This window comes from Erpetoichthys calabaricus, chromosome 8 (assembly GCF_900747795.2).
Source record: "Erpetoichthys calabaricus chromosome 8, fErpCal1.3, whole genome shotgun sequence".
NCBI lineage: Eukaryota > Metazoa > Chordata > Cladistia > Polypteriformes > Polypteridae > Erpetoichthys > Erpetoichthys calabaricus.
The window spans coordinates 45953703-45969800 of NC_041401.2; positions in this window are offsets into that span (position 1 = coordinate 45953703).

Here is a 16098-nt window from a genome sequence, read left to right on the forward strand (position 1 = left end):
GCTCCCGCTGCCGTTTGCAATACCATATTAGATGACTTTGTAACGGAGTTAAAATTGCTGGAGCGATAAATTTTTAACTGCCGGGTCATGTCGCGTGTTCTTGGGTAGGTACACCAAAAAATGTATACATTTATGCATGTAATGGGCAAACAAAAAATGTACTATACCCGAAAGCACTACAGTAGTACTCAATGTATCTTTACTTCTTAAATGTTAATGTTTTACTGTTTAATAATTTATACGCTTCTTATATGTTATTCAGATTCTTTTATCAAAATACCAGTAACAGCGCACTGCACGATAACGTGGAGTGAATACACTTGACATGACCATTCATAGTATTTATCCCCTTTCACTGTACGTTTACCATTCGTTTGCTCAGAGGTTGATGCGCTTGCTCTTCACCCTAGCGTCCCGCTGCTTTCTTCTTTCGTCGGCATCTTTTCCCGTTAAAACTGATTTTTTTTAAAACTTAGTACGTTTTCTTTAATTTTTCAGTTAAGCTGGCACTTAAGTCTTCAATCTGCCTCAAGAATAATTAGCGAAGGTGGTAGACAATGAAAACGTCAGCCGTACGCATCCGCCACGCACGCACTGGTGCGCGCAGCTGTGAGCTGATTGTACAATACAAATAAAATAAAGATAAAAAGAGTAATAACTTGCAGCACCGCTATTCAATTACACTTGCCTAACGCCTCTCCTAAGGGGAAATACTGTGGGATCTGGGCATCCGTCAAAGCAGCAATCACAAGCCCGATTAGAAAGCGGGAAGCTGTGATTTGTCCTCTCCCTCCCATGTAACAATCACAGCCCGTGTTGCAACGCACTATGTATGTATGTATGTATATGTATATATGTGTATGTGTGTATATATATATATATATATATATATATATATATATATATATATATGTATGTTCATATGTGTGGGAAAGCGAATAGTAGACTTGACGTAGTATATGTGTACCAAATTTCAAGTCAATAGGTGAAACGGTTTGCGAGCTACAGCTGATTTAAAATCCTGGACAGACAAACGAATAGCCACGGTAGCGTATTATAGAAGAACATTTTACTGTTTAATAATTTATATTTATATGCAATGTGCTTCTTTTATATTACTTCATATTCTCATATGATAATGATGTTAATGTTGTTTATATTGATTTCTATGTTATTGTAAGTGCTCTTTATTTGTGGAAAAATAAATTTGGCAATTAAACTTATTTTATACATACATTTTATGTTTTTCTCTTGCACTCAGTGAGCGAATCCACTGGGTAATCAGCTATATATATATATATATATATATATATATATATATATATATATATATATATATATATATATATATATATATAATATAGATAGATAGATAGATATATAATATAGATAGATAGATATATGTGTATGTATGTAGATATACAAATATGTATATGTATATATATGTATATATGTGTATATATATGTAGATATACAAATATGTATATGTATATATATGTATATATACAAATATGTATATATATGTAGATATACAAATATGTATATATATGTAGATATACAAATATGTATATATATGTAGATATACAAATATGTCTATATATGTGTCTGTATGTGTCTATATATATGTATATATATATATATATATATATATGTATATATATATATATATATATATATATATATATATATATATATATGTGTGTGTGTGTATGTATGTATGTGTGTATATGTATGTGTATATATATATGTTGATATATGTTTATATATGTGGATGTGTATATGTATATATAAATGTATATATGTATATATGTTTATGTATATATATATATGTTTACATAACCTCTTTAAACACACTTCTTCTCCGCTGCGAAGCGCGGGTATTTTGCTAGTCTATATATATAATTCACTAAGTCCACGGCAAGCAAGACACACGCAAGACATGGCAAGCAAGACGCACGCAAGACAGAGCCACGCCTGCCAACTCACAGAGCCCCGCCCACCAACAATTCACTAAGCAGCTGACACTGGCACGCACGACAGAGCCCCGCCCGCCAACTCTAACACTCCTCCCACGTCCATTACCTTCACCTTGTTTTCCTTTTATTTGTGATCCCGTTCAACAACTATATGGCAACATCGACTTCTCAACTGTGACTCCGGAACAACTCAGTACGCAAACTAGATTAAGCGTCACCAACGAAGACTTGATACACTGTAATGAACAAGTACTGAAGCAAGTACTGAAACTTTCACCAGCGTTGCCTCCATCGTCACAGACGATCCCGCAGATCAAGATTCATTCCCCGAAGAATTTCTTAACAGTCTTACTCCCACTGGCACGCCTCCGCATAAAGTCAAAATCAAAATAGGTTCAGTTGTCATGCTTCTCAGAAACCATCCATGGCAAGCAAGACGCACGCAAGACAGCGCCATGCCCGCCAACTCACAGAGCCCCGCCCCCCAACAATAATTCACTAAGCAGCCATGCGCGCCGTTGATTTCCGCACGTGTTCAGTCTCTCTCTGTGCATTCCCTGTACAGCGAGCGAGCGAGCCAGAGAGAGAGAGCGACACACACACACACACACACACACACAGGCACGCGAGAGAGACACACACACACACAGGAGCGCGAGAGAGAGACACACACAGGCGCATGAGAGAGAGACACACACACACAGGCGCGTAAGAGAGACACACACAGGTGCGTGAGAGAGAGACACACACACACACACAGGCGCGTAAGAGAGACACACACAGGTGCGTGAGAGAGAGACACACACACACACAGGTGTGCGAGAGAGAGAGACACATGCGCAAGAGAGAGGGGGCTGGACGCATAATGGCAGAGAAGGCAGTTAAAGAATGCACCGGGCTTGATTTTGTTTTCACTTCTGTTTACAGCGATTGGTTCGTAGCGTGCATTGTTGAAATGTTACTTTTCTTGGTGGTTTATTACATTACGGATGTTTCAAATGTTCATTTTTTTCCCTGTGCTTAAAACTCATTAAAAAAGTGTTTCTCAACTGTGACTCCGGAACAACTCAGTACGCGAACTACATTAAGCGTCACCAACGAAGACTTGCTACACCGTAATGAACAAGTACTGAAACTTATCCCTACCGACGAAGTAACATTCACCAGCGTTGCCTCCATCGTCACAGATGATCCCGCAGATCAAGTTTCATTCCCCAAAGAATTTCTTAACAGTCTTACTCCCAATGGCATGCCTCCGCATAAACTCAAAATTAAAATAGGTTCAGTCATCATGCTTCTCAGAAACCTCATGCCAGCAAGAAGTCTCTGTGATGGCACTAGACGGACTGTTACCAGCATTCACCGCAATGTACTGGAGTGTAAAACTATCGCAGCTCCTACCTCACAAACTGTCCTTATTCCCCAGATATCCCTGACCCCATCAGATTCAAATTTGCCTTTTACTTTTACACGCAGACAATTTCCTGTTAGATTGGCCTTTGCAATGACAATTAAGGCACAGGGCCAAACTTTCAAAACGATATGCCTGTATCTGCCAAAACCAGTTTTCAGTCACGGACAATTGTATGTTGCTCTCTCCAGAGTTCCATCTTTTCATTCACTCACAGTCGTGTCCTCAAACCCACCCCATTTGGACAACGATATCGTTCAGGAAGTGTACACCCACCAATAAATAATTATGCAGCGTATGCTATGTCGCAGGTTGGCTAGTAAGCAAATAAAAAAAAAAAACACAAAGGTAATGCTGTGCAGAGTCTGACAACAAATGGCGTTGTATTGAAATCAATTTCTTAAGTAGTAGTCCAACTTTGCCAAAGGTACTCAAGATAGGCCAGTATGTTATTTATGTTAATTGGTAAATGTAAAATGTCCCAGTATAGTGAGTATCTGGCATTGTTGCTGTGTGCTACAATGAGTTGGTAAGCCATCCTGGATTAGTACCTGTCTTGTGCTCGATGTTGCTGAGACGGACACTTGCTCCCCATTAGTCTAAATAAATCATAGTAGATACAATGGTTGGATAAAAGAAATGCTTAGTGAATTTCTTTTTTAACAAAATTATATTTCAAAAAGGTTTAAAAGCATTAATCTGTGACATTGGAGCAATTAACTTTCTGCCATTGCCTTTTCGTAGTTTTTGTTTCTGTAATCTCACTCAGTAGTATTTAGTAGCACAACTCTGCCAAGTCATGACCTTGATGACCAAGATGACCTTGCATTTAAAGGGGGTTTTAAAGTTAATTTCTTTTCATATGCAATAGAATATGATCATATGTTATTAATACAGTTTTACTGAATCTGATATATGTCATTCATAGATGGGTGATTTTAGGAGTAAAATAACTAAATGTTACACAAATGTTTATGATACTGTAATGTTTGGCATCCCTCTACTTAACCAGAAAACACAAAAGTGGAAATATGAGGTGGTTAACAGTTAATAGCACTTTATAACCATTAATCAAATCTTTTGCTTGTTGACCATTAAACAAAAATATTGAACTGCACAGGCATCCTAACAAGCAAAAAGTTAAATTATGCTACTATTAAACAGTATTAGGGATGAGTTCAGGCCTATTAGTTGAAGTCTGTATGAATAATACTGAAGTCCGAATTACACATATGTAGCTCTTTATATAAGAACGAGGACTTGTGTGACTTGTATATTCACAGCACAGTTTCATGAGGAGTGTTGAAAGTACATATCCATTTTTGCATGGACAGTGAGAGCCTTTTAATCAGAGATGTTTTCCAGACCATGTGATTATGCTGATTATCTATTGAGAATGAAACGCAACTGTGAAAGAAAGAAAGGCCAAAGGTTGGGATGGTAAACAAAAAAAATCATCTGATCTTAGCTCATCCTAATATTAATATTAATGACTTGGGTGAAAAACAAAAAAAGGAGTGTTCTTCTGAATTGCACAATTGTAATCATCTGTTTAAAAGTATTGTCCAAAGTGTATTCCAAGTGCCCCTGCAAATGGATACTATCCTCTTTCGTGATTATTTCTTATTAGATGAATTTTGTCATCACAAAAAGTTACAGAAGTGATTAAACTAAAGTGAAACTGCATTTAAAAGGAAAATCAATTTGGACAGGGAAGCACTGAGTGGCTGCAGGCTCAAATGCTGCTGCATGGAGTAAAGTGCAAAATACTAAGAATGCATATATATAATCTACACGTCTGCAGCATATCCTGACATTAATAGATGTTTACCATCTTTTTAGACAGCATAGTAGCACAGTGACTAGCACCACTCACTGTCTTGCATCTCCAGGGGCCAAGATTTCATTCAAGTCTTTTGGGCACAGTACAGTAAGATTGTTACTCTCCGACTAGTGACAGATGTATAATATAATACAAACAAGTATTATAGGCACAAGTCCAGCATGATGTGGGAAATGTTGCCCAAGTTTCCCACCAATGCCCAGCACAGTACAAAAACACATTATTCACAGCACAACAGATGATAAATACAACACTATAATCTGTCACTCTGCCATTTGTACATTGTCTCACTTTAAATGTGTTTTCTCCTGATACTCTGGTTTCATTACATAACCCTAAGACACATGGGATAGGTTAACTGACTCTCTAAATTGAGAGAGTATGGGTGTGTGATGACCTGTCTCTGTGTCCTAAGCTGTCAGGAAAGACTTTGACTGTCATTGAGTGCTCAGTAGAAAACACAGATTTAGAGAATGGACAGATAGTTCGGTGGACCATCTTTCTGGTTCAAACCTCCTAATAATGTAAAAAAAAAAAGTAAATAAAATACAAAACATCATAGGAGAGTGTAAAAAGTCTATTTAATAGAGATAAACCTGTAGTCCTGTAGCAAAGTCCTGCCTGGTCCAGACCCTCAGGGTCCCATGCCCATCCAATCAAACTGCTAAGCCTCTATATTAATTTTAATGAGAAAAACAGTACTAATATTTGGACTGAATTTAATGAAGAAGCCAGTCAAGGACATGTTAGACATTTGTTTGTCAAACTATAGATTCTGATGTCTTACTTATGCACTTGCCCATTTGAACCTTCCCATTCTTTTTCTGTCCTGGTTAGATTCAGTTTGCCCTTTTCTCTCAAGACAGTAAGAGACACGTTTGTATGAAATTTTCAGTTTCTTGGTAATCTGTCACATAAAATAACCTTCATTCTGCAAAAAGAAAAAAAAAACAACAGACTGACATGTCTCTTGAGAAAGCTGTTTCATTTGGCTATTTTTGCAATCAGAACTGAACTTTAGGAATGCCTGGACCTTGAAACCCAAGTGAACAAAATAACAGGCTTCAATGCTGCTAATGTAATTTCATCTGTATCTTTACTAACCAATTAGCATTTATACACGACTAATGAGGGATACGTATAAGCTAAAGGAGCTTACCATTTGGACACTGAAGGAATGGCTGCTGAAAATCCGACTTTGCAGTCAAATGTGAATAATAAATTAAAAGCCAGTCATTTCAAACAGCAATAGCCATTACCAGCACTAGTAATGTTCTGGATGTATTTTTAAATCAGTTTAATAGTTTCTTAAAAAATGTATCAATTTCTATCAAAAACAAGAACAATTTTATACTCTCTCTCTCTCTCTCTCTCTCTCTCTCTATATATATATATACATATATATATATAAATATATATATACATATATACGACGGGGGACCCAAAAATAACCGGAAATATTTTTAAAACGTGTTTAATTTTCTGTACAAACTACAATTAGTCTCCTTCAAAGTACTCTCCATTGGTGGAAATACACTTATCTAACCGTTTGTTCCATTGTTCGAAACATTTTTTTAATTCGTCTGAAGTAATGCCCATTAATGCTCTAGTCGTTTCTTGTTTTACCTCTTCGACGTCAGCAAAACGCCTTCCTTTCAAGTCTTTTTTCATCCGAGGGAACAAAAAGAAATCACACGGAGCTAAATCCGGTGAGTAGGGTGGGTGGTTCAGGGTTGTCATACCATTTCTTGCCAAAAATTAGTGAATGCTGAGAGCAGTGTGAGATGGAGCGTTGTCATGATGAAAGAACCAATCGCCCGACTCCCACAAATCAGGGTGTTTCCTTCTCACACTGTTGCGCAACCTACTTTTACAAAAAAATTCACTGAACACAAGCACAACCTTCCAGACTGATGGCACTTGGCAGACTGACTTGGGAGGAGTGTTACTAGATCGCCCTAGCGGCCCAACCATGTACTACAAGTACCAACCTAACAACAACAAAATTCCAGTTATTTTTGGGTCCCCCCTCGTATATATATTTATATATATATTTATATATATATATATATATATATATATATATATATATATATATATATAGTGACAGTAGATGGTGCTATACCAGTGCTTAACCCGACATAGACAGATGCAGGAGGCACACTAATAAAACACAAAAGTTTTATTTTTCTTCACCTTGTGGGAAATGCCCTCCTCATTTCCCACAGGCACAACACAGTCCAAAGCACTTAAGACACAATACACAAAACCTTTTTTCTTCTCCTTCTCTTTTCATGTCCACTCCTCCTCGGCAAGCTAGGTTTCCCACCTCCTGATTCTGGTTCTCCGAGTGGTGTCTGCTGGTTCCTTTTCTATGAGTCACCCGGAAGTGCTCCAGGTGCTCGTTGCCCCACTTTCGACTGCACTTCTGGGTGTGGCAGAAGAACCGTCCACACAGGCTCTGGAGCAGCTGCAGCGCCCCCTGGCTCCCAACAGGGCTGTAGATAACTCCATCTCCCATGAAGCCCTGCGGGAGTCTGAGGCACCACTGCAACCCATGGGGGCTGCCATCCAGTGTCCCAGGGGAGGTTCTGTTCTACCTATGCTTGAAAGAATTGGAAGAAGAGGTGTCCATCCATCTGTGACAATATATATAAATATATATATATATATATTTGCAGCTGTAGATCTACAAAGGGAGAAGATGAATCACATATCATAAAGTAGTTTTAACTCCTGAGCTTTCAGCCCCTACCAGGAGCTGTCATCAGAGGATAATGCTTAGACATACAAGAATCAAAGGCAATATATAGCAAAATTAGGTGGTGGTGGTGGGGGGGGGGGGGGGTTTGAGGTGTTTGTAGGTCAGTGTGTGGGGGGGGTAACATTACAGACCTTCGCTTCCATATATATATATATATATATATATATATATATATATATATATATATATATATATATATATATATGTTGTGGCATCTGGCTGGGTTTGTCGCCCGGCCGGGATGCCCAGGAGGAGCGGAATAGGTCTTGTGCCTCCTCCAGGACACGAGGGGGTGTCCTCCTTGGTTGCCTTGGGGACCACGGGTACAGAGCTTGGAAGCTCAACCCTGTAGGGGCCCGTGGTCACCGCCAGAGGGCGCCCAGATGCCTTGGGAGCCCTGGACCTCAGCACTTCTGCCACACCCGGAAGTACTGGGGACACCCGGAGGACTTCCGGATATGCCGACAGAGCTTCCGCCACACAGGGGTGTGGCTACAGGAGCCCTCAGGATACACCTGGAGTCCTTCCAGGGTGAATAAAAGGGGCCGCCTCCCTCCAGTCAGGAGCAAGAGTCGGGTGGAAGAGGACGAAGCTTGGTGGAGAGGAGTGGAGGCGGACCAGAGACTGAGAGAAGGCATTGTGCGTGTGGCCAAGGACTTGAGGGGTGATTGGTGCTGAGGCACTGGGTTTGTGCTCACGATAAGTGTAAATAGTAGTTGTGAATAAACGTGTGTGGTTTAACATCATGTCTACCTGTCTGTGTCCGGGCTGTTCCCCACAATGTATAGTCACACACACACACACGGGAGGCAGTCAGTGGGCTTGCCTAAATGTAAAATGCCAGGTCAGGGGTTGATGAAGTGCACTAATGTCTTTTCTCCCTCCTCTGCAGATGATCAGAAGGAAAGACCACCTAAATCCCGATCAGGTTCCACTTCCGCCTCTAGACCACGCCCTGATCCTGACCTCTCTTCCACCTGTGTCTCATTGGACCCTCCTCTTCCTTCCCACCATCCATAAAGCCAGCCACTTTCCTTTCCCAGTAGTCCTGTCCTGGACTCATTCTTTTAATACAATTCTGCGTTTTAGCACGCTGGTCATTTTTTCAGAAAGCATCATTCATAATATACTGTATATACTGTATGAATATATCATATCATGTACATGAAAAGGTAAGCAGTAAACTACCAGAGGTTTTAATTTAAAGAAAGTAAATTTTAGAACATTACAAATGGGCCTTCTTCAGGTAACAACTAATAGGTTACAACTTACAGATGTTCTGCAGCAATTAAAGTAAATTAAGCCTTGCAAGTTGAAACAAAGAATTTGCATAGGTGTACCAACTTCTGTTGAATACTTAAAAACCCTCTTTCTGTCTTAAAGCAGAGTTGGAACAGTTGTTGTTACAACACCCTCTGAAGTACTACTTGGACAATATTACACTGTAGAAAGTTATAAATTCCAGTGAGAAAGGCAAGACAATGGCAATTAACAAATGCAATGGGACAGAGCATTATCACCTTTAGAAGTGTAGGCCTTTCATTTAGAGAAATTGCATAATAAATGAAACTGTCGGTAAGTACAGTTCTACACAATCCAAAGGCAATTGGAAACAGGAATAAACTGATACGAAGAGACCTGACAGACACAAAGTCACAACCCAGTCAGAAGACAGGTTTCTGAGAATCACCAGCTTGTGTGATTGGTGCCTCAAAGCACAACAGCTTCAAGCATAGATTAGCAGCAGTCAAAAAAAGCAAGTCTCACTTTCTACTGTGAAGAGAAGACTTTGTACTGCAGGTTTGACAGGACGAGTGGCTGTAAAAAAGCCATTACTCAAAGGACAAAATAGGGCCTTGAAATACCAGCTGTGGACTACTGCAGACTGGAAGAAAGTCTTATCGACCGATGAATCAAAATATGAAATCTTTGGTTCATCATGCAGGGTGTTTGTATGCCATCGAGTTGGTGAAAGGATGGTTCCTCAGTGTGTGACACCAACTGTCAAACATGTGTGATGGTCTGGGATTCTTTTTCTCTAGGAAGAGTTGGTAACATGCATAGAGTGACCGGCATTCTGAATCAAGTTACACCACTTAACGATTCCTTGACTTATTTTTTTATTTGCCATTGTTTATTTGTTCTATGCCTTGAATTTATGAAATATCAAGGCATTAAACTGCATGCATATCCATAAAAACTGAAAAACCTGAGCTGTTCTAAAATGTTTGAACAGTAGGGTATATATATAATGCAGGATGCAAAGCTGTGGTCCTCTTTGTTTCTGCTGGTCAAGTGATGAGGACATTCTATAAGGTTATCTGAAGCACAACAGCAGGTTGTACTTTTAAGGACAGAGGCTAAAGTCACTTATGTTTAGGCAGGGCTTTATCTGTCCTGGGAATTGGAACAAAAACTGATATTGTATACAGTGCTATAATTATATATATTGTAACAGGCGGCTGGGTCCCATGCCCGGCCGGGGACGCCCCTGCTGCATATGTTCTGGGGGAGCAGCCATGGGCTCCTCAGTACCTCCCTGGGACACTTGGTGGCAGCCTCCCTGGGTGACGTTGGTGCCTCAGTTTCCCACAGGGCTCCATGGAAGATGGAGTTCTCCACAACACTGTGGGATCTGGGGTGGCCGCCAGGGGGTGCTGCATGGATCCCGGAGTCTTTGTGGACACCTCTACAGCCCCACCCAGAAATGCAACTAGACACAGGTGATCAAGCACCTGGAGCACTTCTGGGTGGGCTATAAAAAGGGCCAGCATCCACCACTCAGGAGCCAGAATCTGGAGGAACAGGATGAGGTTGCCTGGGAGGAGTGGTGGTGCCAGGGGAAGGACTGGTTTGTATGTATAAAGTGCTTTGGGACTGTGTTGGGCCTGTGGGACACGGGGAAGACGTGCCCCACGGCTGAAGACAAAATAAAAAGTCTTTGTAAGTCCGTGCCGGGTCGGGAGCTATATAGCACCTTTATTACTATATATATATATATATATATATATATATATATATATATATATATATATATATATATATATATTATAGGGGGTTACCCCCTGCTCGCTTCGCTCGCCAACCCCCCTTTTCTGCACTACGCATTAGCCACTTTGCGTCTCTGCCACTTGTGTTGTGAAGAGGTGGGCTGAACGCAGTCCAAGGAGATGCGGTCACTCCTCCGAAAGCCTCTCTTAAATGGTGATTCAATGGGAAACAAATACAGTTTTTTTTCTACCTCCTCTTTACTCGATCAGCTGCTGGCTTGCTGCTGCTGTCATGCCGCGTGATCTGCATCTCGAGTGGCGCTTCAAACTTTTAAAAGCCTGTACAGCAGCTGTCTTTGTCATTTATTCTTTGCCTTTTATTTCCGGCCCCGGGTGTAGTTAAATGTCTTGGCACAAAGTCTTGTGTCGCGGGATATTGATATTTTTTAGTTTATAATTTAAAAATGGAATAAGAATCTGAAAATCTAACAACATCACATAAAGTTTGATAAATTCTGAAAAGAATGATACCAAACATACTGTATATATGCAGGTTTTAAAATAAGCCAGATTTAAAGTGTGGCAAGAAATGTGACATAAAAATGTCACGTAAAATATTTTATATATATAGAGTAGATATATATATATATAATTTGCAGTTTTCTGTCTGAATTCTGACACTTTTTTGTGGTTTCTTGGTTGTTTTGGGTATTTACTGTATATTCACACATCTTGGATTTTACTGTTAGTTTGAGGATTAAGGGCTTGGTTTCAACTCTATAAATTTATTTTGGCTATTTTTGCCTCCATTTTTGTTGTTTCAAAATAATAGCCATTTGTCCTGACACTGTCAGGAAGCCTCCCGTGTTGTTAGGGGCATGTCTTTAAAAGTCAATACCCTTTGTCAGTGATGCAACAGGTTTTAAAACATCATCAAAAGTTCACTTCCTATCCAAGTTGACAGATTACAAATCCCCTTTAGCAAATCATTTTTTTTGTTCAAATGAAATTCTTTTCCTGAAAGTTTCCTTTGGTCTCAACTCGTGATGTCATTTTTGACTTTGTTTTGGACTTGTGATCTGTATTTGGTAACACTGAGGCTGATGTTTTGGCTTTTCTACATCTTTTTTTGAAAAAGCTCTCACTAGTTCTATCACAGAGCACAGTGTAACTTTCTTTTCAACTTCCAGATGTCCTGGGAAGTCAGTCCCTATAAGAAAATCTTGATGTCCACATTCATGACACTGTTTATTGACTGGTTGCAATTTTGTTTTGCAGGCTTGGATTATTAATGTTCTGTAGTTAACTCTAATTTGGCTTCCAAGTAAGTAAAAGGTCTGTTCTGTTGATATTAGTTCATCTTCTGGAGTGCAAGGCATTTGCTTACTCTGGCAAGGACCTTGTGTGATGAACAGTTTGTGTTATGAACCATCTTTTCAATCTATTATTTGATTGAACAGTGTATAAATATGGCCACTTGATTAATTTACATTCTTTTGACATCAATGCTTTGTTAAAATAGCTCTTGGAATGTATACTGGCAATGCATATTGTTTAGTGCTTACTGATAGAAATATAAATGCCTGCCTTATAATGTGGGTTGGGTGACGAGCCAGGCTTAGTCCAGGCCAATCGGCTTTTCATACCCTCCATATGTATTTTGTAATAGGCTGCAGTGCAAGGTTTTGTCAACAATTATAGAGAAATCATATAATAATATACAGTAATGCTGATTTCTGTCACAGCTGACATCATTCACTCTGATGTAATGTTCCAAGAAAAGATGAAGTGATTTGGTCAAAGTAAAAATGACATCAAGTGCCTTTGCAGGACACCAAAAATGGAAAGAAAATGGAACAAGTTAGTAACAACCAGTCAAGATGACTGCAATAATAATGGTGAAAAAAACAGTAAAACAAAATGAACAGCCATAAAAAGAAATTTTAACAAGCAGAAATAAACAGGGAATCCCTTACAATGTATTGGTATGTAGATCAATGTAGAGTTTGTAGGCAACGTAAGCAAATGCTCAACCTTCTACCATAGTCTCATTCGACTTTGCAATTGTATAAGTTTAAGAAGGGCTTCATCTTGTGATCATATTATACACTAAAGAGCGCAGACATTAATGACTTCTGCAATGTGAATAAAAGCAAGTCAATTCATAGCTTTGCACTGGATGTAAATACTTTAATGTAGAGAATTAAAAACTGGATTTATATGATTTTACTTCGTACTTCTAGTTATGATTCCCACACTCTGAGGTGGAGAAAAACTGATCTGAGCATTCAAATAAAAGAGAATTGTAGTTTTTAATCCACCATAAACAAAATTAAAGTTTAGCTTTTCTGTATTAGGAATTGCAAGATATTTTCTTACTTTCTGATATTTCTAGATGTGTTAGATAGTGCTAAGAATCAAAGGAGGGAGCAGTTTTAAATGTAAAGCCTGAACTCTTGGCACACCCGACAAAACTAAAATTAGAGCTCCTTAAACTGACAGTATAGTATTGCAACCTACAGAATTTAAACACACTTGAAAAACACTTCTGTTTTAGACAAGTTTAAAGATGCATAGTTATCATTAATCTACTCTTTTGCTTAGTTAATGGTATAATAACAGTTAAAAATCTGCTAGATGTGCAGCTTTGCATAAAATAAATACTTGAGTATTACAGTATAGCTCAAAAGATTACACGAAGCTCTAGAAAAATGCGTGAATTTGAATTACTTTTAGTCTTGCAACAACACCACTATATTGATATTTGCATCACAGTTTTCTGTATCATTTTAATGAACGTGTTTCCATTATAATGTATGCCAAACTCTTAAAAAAATATTTTGCTTGACTTTTCAGATGGAAAATGTACCACCTTAATTCTGTAAACCAATGATCTTTGTCAGATATTGTTTTAAACTAAACTAAAGAAAAATTTTCTTATTTTTATCCAGAGTTGCTTTCAGCTGTAGCTTGTTTTGATCCAAGCCAGATCTGACCAGCTGACCGCAAATTAATGACCACAGAAATGAATGCTTTCACTCTTCATACAGTCGACCATACGAACATAGCCAGGGAAAGAACGATTCTAATAGTAGTAACTAAAGCATTCTTCTCTTCTCTCCTTGGAATGGAAGACAAAAGCCATGAAGTAAGAAGACTGGTGTTGCTTACATCTGGACTGACAATTTAAGAGAACTACAGTGCACAATGAGGACATCGTTTGACCAGAAGCCCTCAGAACAACAGCTTGGTTGAACAAAGGGCAAACATTTTTGCAACTTTGTTTGATTTTACCTTTTTTGCAATTAAAAATCATGGCAATTAAACAGGGTAGCCCATTTGGAATCCAAACAATTCTTATATCTTCCTCTACTTATTTTAAACATAGAACAGAATATTTGCATTCAGTATTTTACGGGATTCTGTTTGGTAACAGACATAATGTACAATTAGCCTGCATCCCCAGAGCACAGAGCTACGTGTGGCCATATCTGAGTGTGCCGCATTGGCTAGATGTACTGTAGACTGTCATCATTAAGGTTATCTACTATATGAAACATCTGGGGCTTCATTAAAAAGAATTCATGCCTCAATGAAAATGAATAATTCTTAAATCAACACTAGATCTTAGCTAATCAGCAGGACCATTTTGCAATCTGCATCCCTTAGGACATGGCACAGTTTTGTTTTTTTTTTCCCTGGGAAACAATTGCTAGAGGTAAACAGTTTTCCTTTTTTTTTGAACATTTGCTGTTTGATGATGTCAATTGTGATCAAATGTGATCCACATAGTTTGATTATTTGAATGTTACACTTTTTATATTCCACACTATTGAGAAAATAATATTTTACTGTTAAAGCAAAACTGAAAAACGCTTTTCTTCAAAGTAGTTATTGTATGATTCTTCCAAGCTGGAATGGCTTACAATAAGAAAGCTGCAGTGTCCAACTGTAACTGTGTTCTTATTCGCTTTCTACCCTTCAATCCATCCATTTTCAACCACACTTCATTGAGTTCAGAGTCACAGGGTTACAGCCTGTCCTGGCAGCACTAAATGCCAGACAGAATACTCATACAGCATGTGTGATACCTGACAACAATGACCCTTCTTTCTGTCCCTTGTATATTTTTATACATTTATTTATCATAAATAAAGACTTATAAACCAAGCATACTTTAGATCTATTTAAATATGGCCAAAAGTAAGTGTACACCCCTCCAAATTATTGAGTTCAGACTTATTGTTAGCCACATTCATTGTTAACAGGTGCATAAAATCAAGCACACAGCCATGCAAACACTGGCAGCGGAATGGGTCATACTAAAGAGCTCTATGTCTTTAAACTTGGCACTGTCATAGGATACCACCACGGACACAGTATGTAAAATTTCTACTCTGCTAGATTTGCCCTGGTAAACTGTGTTATTATTGTGAAGTGGAAACAACTAGGAGCAACAATAACTAAGCCACAAAGTAGTAGACCACGCACATTTACAATGCAGGGAACGCTGAGTGATTTTCCCCTTGGGATTATTAAAGTATCTATCTATCTATCTATCTATCTATCTATCTATCTATCTATCTATCTATCTATCTATCTATCTATCTATCTATCTATCTATCTATCTATCTATCTATCTATCTATCTATCTATCTATCTATCTATAGCAAATAATGGGTATCATGACAAAGTTCAAAAATGCCTCTGGAAGCATCATCATCAATGCAAGGACTGTGCATCAGGACTTCATAAAATGGGTTTCCATGGTTGAGCAGCTGCACACAAGCCTAAGGTCACTTTATTCAAAGTCAAACATTAAATGAAATGGACTCTGGAGCAATGGAAATGTGTTCTATAGAACGAGGCAACATACTTCATTATTTGCCAGTCTGATACATGAATCTGGGTGTGATGGATGCCGGAAGAAAGCCACCTTTATAGACTGGCTAGTGCCTATTCTACAATTTGGTGGACGAGAGATAATGGTCTGTGGCCGTTTTTCAGGGTTTGGCAGGATACTGCTAAAGCCATAGCACACAAAAGACATTTTAGACAATTGTGTGCTTAACAGGGGAATGCCCTTTTCTGTTCCAGCATGACTATGCCCATGA